The following is a 12,775-nucleotide window of genomic DNA, read 5'->3' as shown; positions in this document are numbered from 1 at the left end:
TATCAGTTGCCTTGGAACTCAGGCATACTTTGAAAATGAGCTTGGCCAGGAATTCATTCTGGGAGTATCTGATTCACTTCTAATTAAAAAAAAAAAAAGACTTGCAAGGTTGAAAAATGCTATGACTCAGCTGCATATACCTAACAGGTCACTTCCTGCAGATGATACTAATTACCTGCAGGTCTACTTCTTTACCTCTCAGAGAGATTACAAAGACTTATGAGACATATTTGAGAAGGATCTGAAACCACTTGGGATGGGGGGGAGTACATTAGCAATAGACTCACAAAGAGCCACGTTTCAGTTGTAATAGAATTAAATATTCAATAAATATTTATTGTATGTTTACTATGTTTGCTTCTAGCTCCAACATTCTATAATTCTATCATTAGGGCTAAGTATTTCTGGCAGCCATAGGAAGCCTGGGATAGCAGTTAAGGAGCTATTACAGCAGTCTAAGCTAGTGGGAATGAATGAATGAATGAATGAATGAATGAATGAATGAATGAATGAATATTCTAATGGAGTATATATGATGGATATCTTGCTTGGAGTGATGGCAGTGAGAATAGTCAATAGCCAATAAATATTTATTAAGATCTGACTACTTATGTGCCAAATGTTGTGCTAAGTGTTAGGGATACAAATAACAAAAAGAAAGACAATGTCTGCTCTTGAGTAGCTTCTAATCTAATGGAAAAATAATACACAAAAAGAAGCATGTGCTCTAGTCCCTCTGATCAGAGAGCAGAGGAAACTGGAGGTTCTCAGAAGGTGTTAGGTGTCAATGCTTCATGATGATGAGATCTCAGGTGATGAGCTTTTCCCGGGGGGAGGCATGATGTCCATGAAGTTAAAACCAAGCAAAGCAGCTGATAGAAAGTGCCAAAGAAATGACATAACAGATAATGGAGTGCTAGAATTAATGGTGGGGAAAGAAATGAGAAGCCAAAGATGCTGCTAGCATGTTGCATGGGTGACTGGGAGAAGAGTAGTTCCATTAACAGAAACTGGGAGTTAAGGAATACCATACCAGTTTTAGTTTGGGATATGTCGAGTTTGAGGTGCCCATGGAACATTAATGTGGAGATATCCAGTAGACAATTAGGAATACAGATCTAAAGCTCAGAAGAAAGATTGAGGCTAGAGATATATAAAAAGAAAAAGGCCAAGGAAAGCCTTGAGGGGATTAAGGGCAGAGTAGGCAGAAGAGGAAACATTGAAAAACAGAGAGTGGTAAGAATGAAAATCTGACAGAGTTTCTGGGTAATTAATAATCAGTTTATTAATTAGGATAGCAGATAATCAATAAATTGATGTCAGTGGTTCTCTCAGAAACCAGAGTCCTGCACAGAGGCTGCTGAATGTTTAAACACCCTTGGAAAAGAGGTGTCCCTGAGGGTGAAAATCAATTCTGATTGGTTAACAATTGATGAAGGATGACTATTATAATGAAAGGTGGGCTTATTCTAATGAGGTGCTAGGGGACATGACTCTGATCTCGTTACTATTAGACAAAGAGATTCATCTCCACCCCAATCATTCCAGGAACAATGATGCCTTGCGTTAAGAATTCCACCTAGATAAGATGATCTGGGTCCGGTGAATTTTGGGGTGAGGTCAGAAATGTCCTTGAGAGGCTGGGCTTTGAATGAGCAAGAAAAAAAGAGGGAATCTTTGGTTCTGGTATATAAAATTGGCTATTAATGTAATAGAAAATAATCATTTTTCTCAGTAGGATCCATGTAGAGGAACTAGGATAATATCAAATTTAAAAGAATGTCAAGGAAAAGAAAATCAACAGTTCCAAATATTGCCAAGAAATCAAGAAGGGAGAGTGAGAAAAGACCATTGGATTTGACCTCTTGGAATAAGGACTCAATAGGATGGCAGGACAGAAGCCAAAAAACAAATGCAGGTGACCAGTGTGGCCTGCTTTAAGAAGTGTGGCGTGAGAGGGAGAACTTTCAGTGAGAGAGAAGTTGGATTGTGGGAAAGCAGAGAGGGAAAACCTGAGCTTGTGAGCAGAGAAGAAAGAGTTCAGCGGCTGGAGTGAGAGGAGAGATTGAAGATACAAGAAAGAGAAAGGAGGATTGTTAGAACCTGGAGAAAGGAAAGGGATTGAAAGGAAGCACACGGGGGAGGGTCCACTTTGGACAGACCAAGAACCATTTCTAGCCCATCTTCTCCCTCACACTGTTTCCACTACCTCCAAACTTTTCTGTAAAAAAAAAAATTCTGTTTCATTCATGTAGGGAACTGCCAGTGAGAAAACTTTGTGTAGCAAGAGAGATAAGCAACTGTTTTATACTTTATAGTCTTAGAGAATTGTGTAGGGCACTGGGAGGTTAAGAGATTTGTCCATGATCACAGAGCCACCGCCCATCAGTGCAGACATGACCGACCAGATTGGCCATCCTCCCAGTCACTTTACCTTGCTGCCTCTTACGGCAGTAATGAAGAAATTGGCGTGGCCATAATCAATCAAGCAACCAAGCATTAATGAAGCCTTCATCATGTGCCAGGCACTGAGCTCAACTAAGCATCTACCAACATTCAGGCACTATACAAATATAGTAAAGGAAACAATCCCTTCTCATGATAAGTTAACATTTTAACAATATCCCAAGTTACCTGTTAAGTTAATACATTTTTTAAGTCTTTCATGCATGGTTTTCTAAGGAACAAAATAAATCTGGAATTCTACTGCTTAAAAAGATATATCAGGGTTTTGAGTTAGAAAGATTTCTCACTGAGAATGATGGAATGTTTGTACATTTGTGGATCCAAGATGATTTTTATTTGGTCTTCTGGAATTAATATATCTAGGCCCTTTGGGGGAAGGGGGAGCAGATGTGTTTCAGAATTGCTTGATGATCTTTCCTTCTAATGTGTCAGCCTCTGGGCTTAGAATGGACCTTCACAGAATGGATCTTATTAGGGGGAAGAGAAGATCTGCTGTAGCTACTGGGATGTAGAATATCCAACCAAAATAAAAAGATACAACAATTAATCATCATTAGTAAGCACATGGTGTCAGCTTAAGAAAGAAGGATGGCCACACATGTTGACCTAGATTTCCAAATGTAAATGACTTTGTAAGGGAGAGTAGAAAAAGATGAGTCAACTTCTTTTCCAGATTTTCTGAGTAATCAGAATTTGCAAATGAATAGTCATATAGGCCTACATCTTACATTTCATCCTTCTCAGCCCTGCTGCCTATAGACAATTAATCCTAATGGGATGGGGGTCATTACTAGCTTGAACAAGCCAACATCACTGGCCTTCTTTGTCCTGAGGCAACATTCTTATTTTCATTTTCATTTCCTTCTATGAAAGCATGTGTTGTATGACAACTCCTCTGCACTTATCGGGGAGAGAATTATACCTAGAAAACTTTTCAAATTCTTCTCGACATAGCTAAGTAGAGTAGATTATAGTAATTTTCTTACTTCTCATGATCACTCTTTACTTCTACTGATTCATACAGACTCTAGCCTAGCAGGAAGCCAGTCAAACCAAAATAATGAGTTGTAATACTGTGATACTCACTGAGATTTCTGGAACACCCTATACAGCCTCTGGTCATCTTGGGTTGATACTTGGTGTTGGTCTGAGCTCTGTTATCTCTACCACAGAGTTGAAGAAGAGGTCCTGAGCAAGAGGGCCAGATGAAAAAGTTACACTACCTCTCCTCTCCCTGCTCCAATGCCCAAGTTTGTTGTTCACTTATTCAGTTGCATCTGATTCTTTTCCTTCAGGTTTTCTTGACAGAGATACTGGAATGGTTTGCCATTTCCTTCTCCAGTGTGTCCCCATTTTACAGATGAGGAACTGAGGCAAATAAGGTTTATGGGATTTATCCAGGACCAAACAGCTAGCAAATGTCTGAGGTCAAGTTTGAACTCAGATCTTTCTGGTTCGGCCCCCCCAATGCGCAGGTGCCAGCTACCATTCATGGCTTGGAGCTAGAGAAGTATCTATTCTTCTATCAAAAGGAGACATTTTCCTGGGGTGCCTAAGCATTTTCCCATAGAAGCATTGTTTTACATAGTGATTGGGTTCTGTATTAGAGTACTACACTTCAAATATGTAAGGAGTCAGGCTTTATGGGCTAACCACCATTTACAATATTCTAGACAGTTAGGAAATGAAAAGGTGACTGGCCTGGGGGCCCACTTTAAATGGAGATTTTTGGGAGGTACTCTCAGCTTCACCCTTCATTAATCAGGGTCACGGGGAAGACGGTACTGATTAGATATGAATAACAAGGCTAATTTGATCTTAAAAGATGAAGTTCCTGTGGGCATGATAAAGTCCAAAGTATTATAACCAACAGGGAAATGAAATGATTGCAAGGGGTATTGATCAGAGGAGTTGCTGATGGATTTAATGAGTGTGAACCTTTGAGATCAGGACAGCCTCTCACTATGTAGAACGTGAGCATGACCATTAGTGCGTTGTTGAGATGACATAGACAACTCCCGAATGACCCTCAGAGACTGGAGCTACCCAAGATGCCTGATGGGCTGGGACTCAGGAAGATAAACTCTTGTTAAAAAAAAAGAAAGAAAGAAAGAAAGAAAGAAAGAAAGAAAGAAAGAAAGAAAGAAAGAAAGAAAGAAAGAAAGAAAGAAAGAAAGAAAGAAAGAAAGAAAGAAAGAAAGAAAGAAAGAAAGAAAAGACAACTAAAAAGGAACACTGCTCTCAGCCCTTTTTGTGATCTTTTTTTTTGGGGGGGGGGATCCTGCTTTTTTATCTTTCTCCTTGTGCCTTTCTTCTGAACTTCACCCAGCAACTTAGGGCAAGAATACATGGTAGAGGTAAGCATATGTTTACCCAAATGACACTACAGGGTATTGGACAATGATCCTGAACGCCACCTTCTACCCTGGTGTAGAAGAATGGGGGTTTGAATTTCCCCGGTATCATGACCCTAGAATCTAGCCTTTTAGCCAGAAAATGGATCTTACCTGGGCAGCACCACCCTCCAGAGTTCCCAGTTTGAATGCTTGGAAATCAGACATTCTAGAGAAAGGAGAGTTTCTTCTGAAGACAGAATTAAATCATCCTCATGAATCCTGCAACTGGAGAGTAAATTCACAACATGGAGCAAGGAGAAGAAGGGGAGGACAGATCAGAACATTGACATTACAGGAAGTAAATATACAGGGACTAATAGGAAAAAAGATTACCTAGCCACCATGTCTAAAGTATTTTATGCCTTCTGGAGAAAACCAAATCATTATGAGTATGGGTAGAACTATTCAGGACTCTGTGGGAGAGAGGGATTTAGCAGAATGGCAAAGGATTGCCTCAAGTTTGGTTCCTTCTGAGATGAACTGCTTGTATTTATGTGAGATACAGTGACAGAGAGACAGAAAAAGACAGAGAAAGAAAGAGAGAGAGAGATGTATGAGAGAGAGAGAGAGAGAGAGAGAGAGAGAGAGAGAGAGTGTGTGTGTGTGTGTGTGTGTGTGTGTGTGTGTGTGTGTGTCTTGATAGAATGTAAGCTGCCTGAGGTCAAGGACTGTTTCACTTTTTTCTTTAGCACCTAGCACAGTACTCATCACCATAATAGGTGCTTAATAAACACACATTGATTGATTATTGATTATAAGCATGTAATTGCACTGAAACCTTTCTGAAATTCAGGGTTGTCCTCCTACCACCCCACCCCCAACCGGAGTCTTCAGCACCAACAAAGGGCAGGAAGTCTGGGATCTTCCACACTGTAGTGTCCAAATAAGATAAGTTCAGGTATTCAGGAAAGAGGTCAAGAAATAGTTAAGCCAAGCAATAGAGAGGAAGCCAGCTGAGAATGAGAGGATGAAAAGGGGTAGAAGCATGTGACCTTTTGAATGACCTGTATTTCCTCTCATATCCCTGGGAATTCATTTATTCTACAGCAAAACCAGTGGGGTTTGGCCAAGAAGCCTTTCTCTTGTGAAAAGCAGGGCTATTTCTGGTCTCTCAGTTGTCAGCAGTTGTGTGAGTCTGACAATAAACTCTTGAATGTGAAGAGATCTGTTTGCTGGTTTCAAACCACAGGTATGAGCATATGATGATGGCCAAGCACTCTTTGATTGTCTGTTTTCTCTGAGTGGAGGCTATGCTTCGTAAAAGTGTGAAAGAAGACACTTCTCATCAGATTTTAAAAGACAAAAAAGCAACCCCTCCCTCCCAAAAGGCATCTTTACTTTGCATTGTATTTTGACGGAAATGTTAACAATTTTTGGTTCATTTCTAGTCAGAGGCGCTTGAAGATCTCATGGATCATTGCATTTCTGCCTTCCTCACAATGGGGCTAGGGAGTGCAGCAAGGTAATATAAGCATCATGGCCTTTATATAATGCTTTCAGGTTTGCCAAACAATTGATGCGCTTTCTTTCACGATAATCCTGGGGAGTAAGTGCTATTATTATCCCCCTTTTACAGATAAGGAAACTGAGGCAGACACAAGTTAAATATCTTGCCCAGAGTCACATAGCTAGTAACTAAGGTCCTATTTGAACTCAGATCCAGATTCAGGCCCAGCTCCCTATCCAATGTGCCACCTACATGTTCTGTAAACCCAAGGGTAGGAACTGGACTAATATGTGGAATTCCCATTTGAGGAACTTCTTCTGTCAATGCGTATCGAAACCTCTGCCACTTATGGTCTTGGAGAATTGCCTAGAGTGTCGAGGGGTCCAGTGACTTGCCAGGGATCACCCAGCAGGATGTGTCAGAGGTGGAGCTTGGTCAGAGAAGGTGCTGTGCTCTGTAAGCAAAGCAGAATTGAAATCGCTAGAGAGAAACGCAAGATACACAAACTTAGAGAATCCACCCCCGAGGTTCACATGGACTGTTTGTGCCCGACCTGAACGTTCCAAGTCTGTACTGGTCTGAGCAGCCACAGTTGGACGCTCTAAAACTTGGCGCTATCATAGCGATGTCGTTTTGGTCCTCTTCGGAAACAAAGGACAACAACCCCGGCTTCAGGGCTGGCTCACCATCCGCTCTACCACACAGCCCCTCTTGCTGTGTGAATGAATGCTTTGTAGTAGAAAGACCCCCTTGACTTCAACTAGGGTTCAAGTTGCCTCTGTACTTTGTGCTTGCTCTGTGATCTTGAAAAAATCATTTATCTCTCTGTAAAGTCAGAGTAACGAATACCCCACATACCCCCCACAACGTGCACTGATGTGGGAGCGTCAGGGGAGAAGGGGAGACTTTCAGTGAGACAGATGTGAAAGTGAATTACAAAGTGCACAGCGCCCTCCAGCCCTATGCCCGGATGCCAGAAGGGCCTCACTCCCCGTGTGGTCCAGCCCACACCTGTATAGGAATCCCTTCTCCAGGATCCCCATCAGCTGGTCATCCAGTGTCTACACAAAGTCATGCCCCCTCTCTCCAGCACTTGGGTGGGAGAGTTTTCAGCCTAACCATTTATGCCTTTTAAATATCATCTGATTTATGTCAGGACCTTGGATCCTGACTCTGTGATCCACCAGGCTCCCTGTCCCAGCTTTGGATGTCCTGCAGATGTAGTAGGCACAGTATCCATGCTCTCCGCAGAGTCAGGAGTGCTTAATCCTTTTTGGGGGTATGGGCTTCCACGGGCAGGTGAAGCCTATGGACCTCTCAACAGTGTCTGGGGAAATGCCCACAATAAAAATAGTGTAATTATTTTGATGATTATTTCAAACGTGTTAAATATAGTAACTAAAATATCAACAACAAAAACCAGACCCAGGTTTAAAAAAAGACCCAGGTCAAAGGCATTGATAGTCCCTCCTCAGAGTCAAAAATGTCAACCTGAACACAGCTAAGAGTGTAGATGTCTGGGTTGAGCTACCAGAGAAGCCCCTTCTGGTCAGGGGTCTGCTAGTAGACATCTAACAACTGGCTTTCCAGGGTGTAGGGGGCAACATATGCGTGACACACTTTTAAAAGTAAACTACATTACTCACATTTTCTCTTTCAACTTCTTAAGCCTACAGTCTAGGCAACCAAGCAGGAAATAAATTAAGCCCTGACTAGTAAGTAGTGTTTGCTGATCTGTGAGGTGTGCGTGGACACTCTGAATGTTTAACAATAGGCCCAGTTGAAGCTGGCCCCGACACACCACGGGCTCAGGTTAACATAAATCCAGTAATCATTCCTCTTTGGTCCAGTCATTCAATCATATATTTCCATCTTGTCCACAAAAATATTGTGCCAAAAAAATATATAGATATATATAGATATTGTGCAAGACTTTGCCAAATGCCCTGCTGAAATCCAAGTGTACTATCTCTAAATGTTAGCTCTTCTTTACCTGAGTGCTTTGCCATCTCATGTATCATATCCCCTAGCTCTTCCTCCAAAATGCATAAGTTATAAAATGAATTAAGGCCATCCATGTCAGGTACCTCGCCATACTCTCCGCCTGGGGAATGGCTTCGCCATATGGGCAGACTCCACTGAAGTAGACCATTGGAGTAGGTCAGTGCTTTCCAACAGGACTGTACTTTCAGAGACCCAGCCCACAGAGTGGAAAGTGGAAAGTAGTTTCATTCCAATCTATATGATTGTACTGATTAATATCTCAGGTTTTAAATTCATTCTACAATAAAATGCCTGTTGTAAGCTTTTTAAATTACCATTTATTTTTTCTTCAAATTACCTTAATTTTAATGACAATAATGATGGTGATGCTTTTGGATCTTTGGAAATGAAAAATATAATACAAAGGAAAGAGAGCATTACTAGTGAGCATTTTTCTGCATAATGCCAGGAAAAAACCTCTAAATTCCATGGCTCAGGTATTTAGGTTTCAGGCTCTGTATACATGTATACCCCAAAAAAGAAAAAATATTATAAGTACCTTTCTCACATTATTTCAGTCCTACGTGTCTATTGTGTTTTTTTATTTGGAACTCAAGATTTAGGAAAGGGTTAACTACTAGCCTCGTGATTACACAAAAATGTAGTTAAAATGTTTTTCTTTTTCCTTTATAAACTGCCAACCCTTTTTTTTTCTGATGAACTATGAGAAACTTTTGACTTAAACATGTTACAAGGGGCAGCTAGGTAGTTCAGTGGATAGAGTTCTGGCCTTGGAGTCAGGAGGACCTAAGTTCAAGTGTGGCCTCAGATACTTGACACTTACTAGTTGTGTGACCCCAGGCAAGTCACTTAACCCTGACTGCCTCACCAAAAAGCAGAAAACAAACAAATAAACATGTTACAATGAGTTCCTGCTTATCTCTATTATTTAAAGCAAATACTTAACCCTCTATCAGATTCTCTCACCACGTCACACCTAGGACACCCCAGGGCCAGCAAATTTAGAGATCATCTACTTCTGTCACCTTCATTTTGTAGATGAAGAAACTGGAGCCCTGGTTGGTTAAGTGACTCTCCCAAGGTCACACAGATAGTTATTGGCACTGCTAAAATTCAGATTTATATCTTCTTATTCCAAATCTGGTATTCTCTCCATTTCCTTATAGTATCAATTGATGCATGACCAGGGAAAGCAAACTGATTTTAACATTTAACACAGTCCAAAGGAAACATAACTAGGGAATTAAGTGTGCTACTACAAAGACAGAAAATGTCTCCCAAAGCCAGAAAGAAGTGCTTTGGAATTTTCTGGGGATTTCGGATTCTCTGTGCCAGCGCTGATTCCGCTGAAGTGGGTAAACAAGAGCTGACTCCATACATCTTGAGGTTCTGTATGTCAGAGGCCTGTATCTTGGCAGTGATGTCTCTCCCTGCCCCACCCCTCTCCCCTTTATTAGTCAGACAAGGTGGTGTGCTTTAAGGATAAATCAAAAGGAAGCCGAGGCTGAATCAGGCTTGGTGAAGTCTGTGAAACCAGTCAGCCCAGGAAGACTTTTCCTGTCTCTGGCAGATGAGTCATCCTCTTTTGGTGTGGTTTCCCTAATCCAGACACTCTGCCTAGGACTGTCTACGTACCCTTCTGGATGTAAACAAAACATGTGTCCCAGGCATGTTCTGCAGAGCTGAATAATGCCGCCCTCAATGAGGCTGACATTCAATCTCTGTAGCATTTGTATCCGAGCATTGGACTATTTCACAAGCTGCCACAAAGCTGTGGTTTTTTATACTCTGCCTGTTGAGTCATAGTGAAGATAGTGAATTCAGTGACCTTGAGCAACTCACCACCCCCCTCAGCCTTAGTTTCCTTGTCTGTAAAACAGGGATACTCCTAGCTTCATAGAGTGAGTTGGAGGACCAAATAAGATGACAAATGGAAAGGCTTTGCAAAATGTAAACCATGCTATCTATGCTAGTTATTACGATAACATTTTCAGTGTCCAAAAATGTAGGGTCACATGTGTTACTCAAGGCTATCCCTGGGTGCTGAGATGAGAAGGCATGAGTGGAAAAGCAAGCTGATGGTTACAAAATTCCCTAGAAAACAAAGCCAAAGGAAGCAAACACAGTGGGCCACCTTGGTGATGGGGGTTCGTTCTGTTGGAATGGTGTAGCATCGTAGAAACTGGACCGATGCTTCGTGTCTCAGTGCTACACTTTGATTTGCTGATGGAGACTGTGAAAAGCGGCGTAAGACCTTCTGATGAATGCTTGCTCATGATACAGTAAACACCAAGGGGCCACCCACATTACAGGATTGTATATTATACATTTTATATATAATATATTGCACATATTATATTATCATTTCATAAGGAAGACCTGAATTCAAAGGGCTTAGCCACTTCCTCACTCCAGGACTTTGGTCAAGTCACTTAACTTCTGCGTGCCTCAGTTTCCTCAACTATAAAATGGGGGTGATAATAACAGCACCCGCCTTCCAAGGTTGTTGTGAGGATCAAATGAGGTAGCTTTTTTAAAGCACTTGGCGCAATGTCTAACACATAGTCGATGTCATTTAAATTCTAGCTATTATCAATTTTAAATAGGGCCTGAATTATATGAAAATGAAGTGAAAATACCCCTTTCTTATATTTGTGATAATTAGATTAGGCCTACGTTGATATTATTCCTCCAGAATTTTCCGTCAAGTTGTTTATACAAACAGAATATGTCAGAAACAACGACATGCCGAGCACCGTATGGGAACACTAGGACGTGGCCCCGCTTTAGAGCTGTCTGCGTTTTTATCCTCTTCTCAAAACGTCAGATTTGGACGGGACCTCGAAGGCCACCCAGTCCAATCTATACTGAGATAAGAATCAGCTCTGCAGCACATACACACACACACACACACACACACACAAAATAAGGCATGAGCTAGCCTCTCCTCCAAGACCTCCAGAGGTGTGAAACTCCCTACCTCCTCAGTCACTCAGTCCATGAGCATTTATCACATGTGTGCTGTGTGCCAGGCAGTGTGCCAAGCGCTGGGAATACAAAGAAGGGCAAAGATAACCCCTGCCCTCAAGGAGCTCACGGGTTAGGGGAGAGAACATACAAACAAGGCATAAACAGAGTGAATTTGGGGTGATCAATAGAGGGAAGGCGCTAGAATTAAAGGGGAAAGGAAAGGGAATAAGCATTTATGAAGCACCTACTATGTGCAAGGCTCTGTGCTGTAACAAACATCATCAGCAAAGGCCACTCCTAGAAGATGGGAGTTTAGGGTTAGGGGCAGCTAGGTGGTGCAGTGGGTAGAGCACCGGCTCTGGAGGCAGGAGGACCCGAGTTCAAATCCAGCCTCAGACATGTAACACTCAGTAGCTGCGTGACTCTGAGCAAGTCATTTAACCCCAATTGCCTCACCAAAAAAAAAATAAAATAAAATAATAATAAGAAGATGGGAGTTTAGCTGGGGCTCAAAGGAAGTCAGGGAAGTCCAGAGATCAAGATGAAGAGGGAAAGTATCCTAGGCATAAGGGACGGCCTGCGAAAATGCCCAGAGTCTGGAGATGGAGTGTCTTGTGAGAGGAGCAAGGAGGCCAGTGTCACTGGACTAAAGAGTCCATCAGGGATGGAAAGTCCCATTTCTCCTTTCCACAGCCCTCTTGTTAGTAAGTTTTTCCTTTTGTCAAGTCTAAATCTGCCTGTCTTCCACTACTTTGGTGATCCCCCACAGAACCTAAAGCGATGATAGGTGTGTGTTTGGTGGTGGTGTTCGGTCATTTCACTCACGTCCAACTCTTCGTGACCCCATTTGGGATTTTGGGGCAAAGATACTGGAGTGGTTTGCCATTTCCTTCTCCAGATCATTTGACAGATGAAGAACCCCAAACAGGGTTAAGTGACTTGCCCAGAGTCACACAGCAAATAAAAACACAGACTTGAATTCAGGAAGATGAGTCTTCCTAACTCCAGGCCCAGCGCTCTATCCCCTATGTCACCCAGCTGCCCCTGTTTAGTAGATGCTTGGAATTATAGAATGTTAGGGCTTTCACACACTGTTTCACTGCTCATCATGTCCTCCCTTTTGTTCTGAAGGAAGGAGATATTAGCCCTGTTTGGTCAACAGGAGACCTGAAGCACACAACTTCAATGTGCATTTACTGAGCAGTATTAGCTAAGTACATCGTTCCATCAGGTACTATGAAGTTGAGACTTGCCCAAGGTCATACAGTTAATTTGTGTGTCTGTAGAAAAGCCTTTGCCTTCAAGAAGCTCACGGTCTAAGCAGAGAGAAACTAATCAGACCAAAATGCGTAACCTGGTACCAACACAAACTATTTAACCCATAAATTAGAAGTGAAGTAGAGGTTTGGGATCACTAGTGTTCTACACGCTACCTCTGAGTATTCGTGTTGCTAATATGACAATGGCCACACTGTTATTTGGAGAATGAATT

The 12,775-nt window shown here is 41.9% G+C and overlaps 1 protein-coding gene across 1 annotated transcript in view; it reads left to right on the top strand.

The window, feature by feature from the left end:
- MYO1D (myosin ID) overlaps window positions 1–12,775 on the top strand; it is a 410,223-nt gene that overhangs the window by 324,973 nt on the left and 72,475 nt on the right. The gene's annotated exons all lie outside the window — the stretch shown is intronic.

This window comes from Phascolarctos cinereus, unplaced genomic scaffold (assembly GCF_003287225.1).
Source record: "Phascolarctos cinereus isolate Bilbo 61053 unplaced genomic scaffold, phaCin_HiC Scaffold_5;HRSCAF=322, whole genome shotgun sequence".
NCBI classification, from domain to species: Eukaryota; Metazoa; Chordata; class Mammalia; order Diprotodontia; family Phascolarctidae; genus Phascolarctos; species Phascolarctos cinereus.
This window is presented reverse-complemented; position numbering and strand designations above follow the sequence as displayed.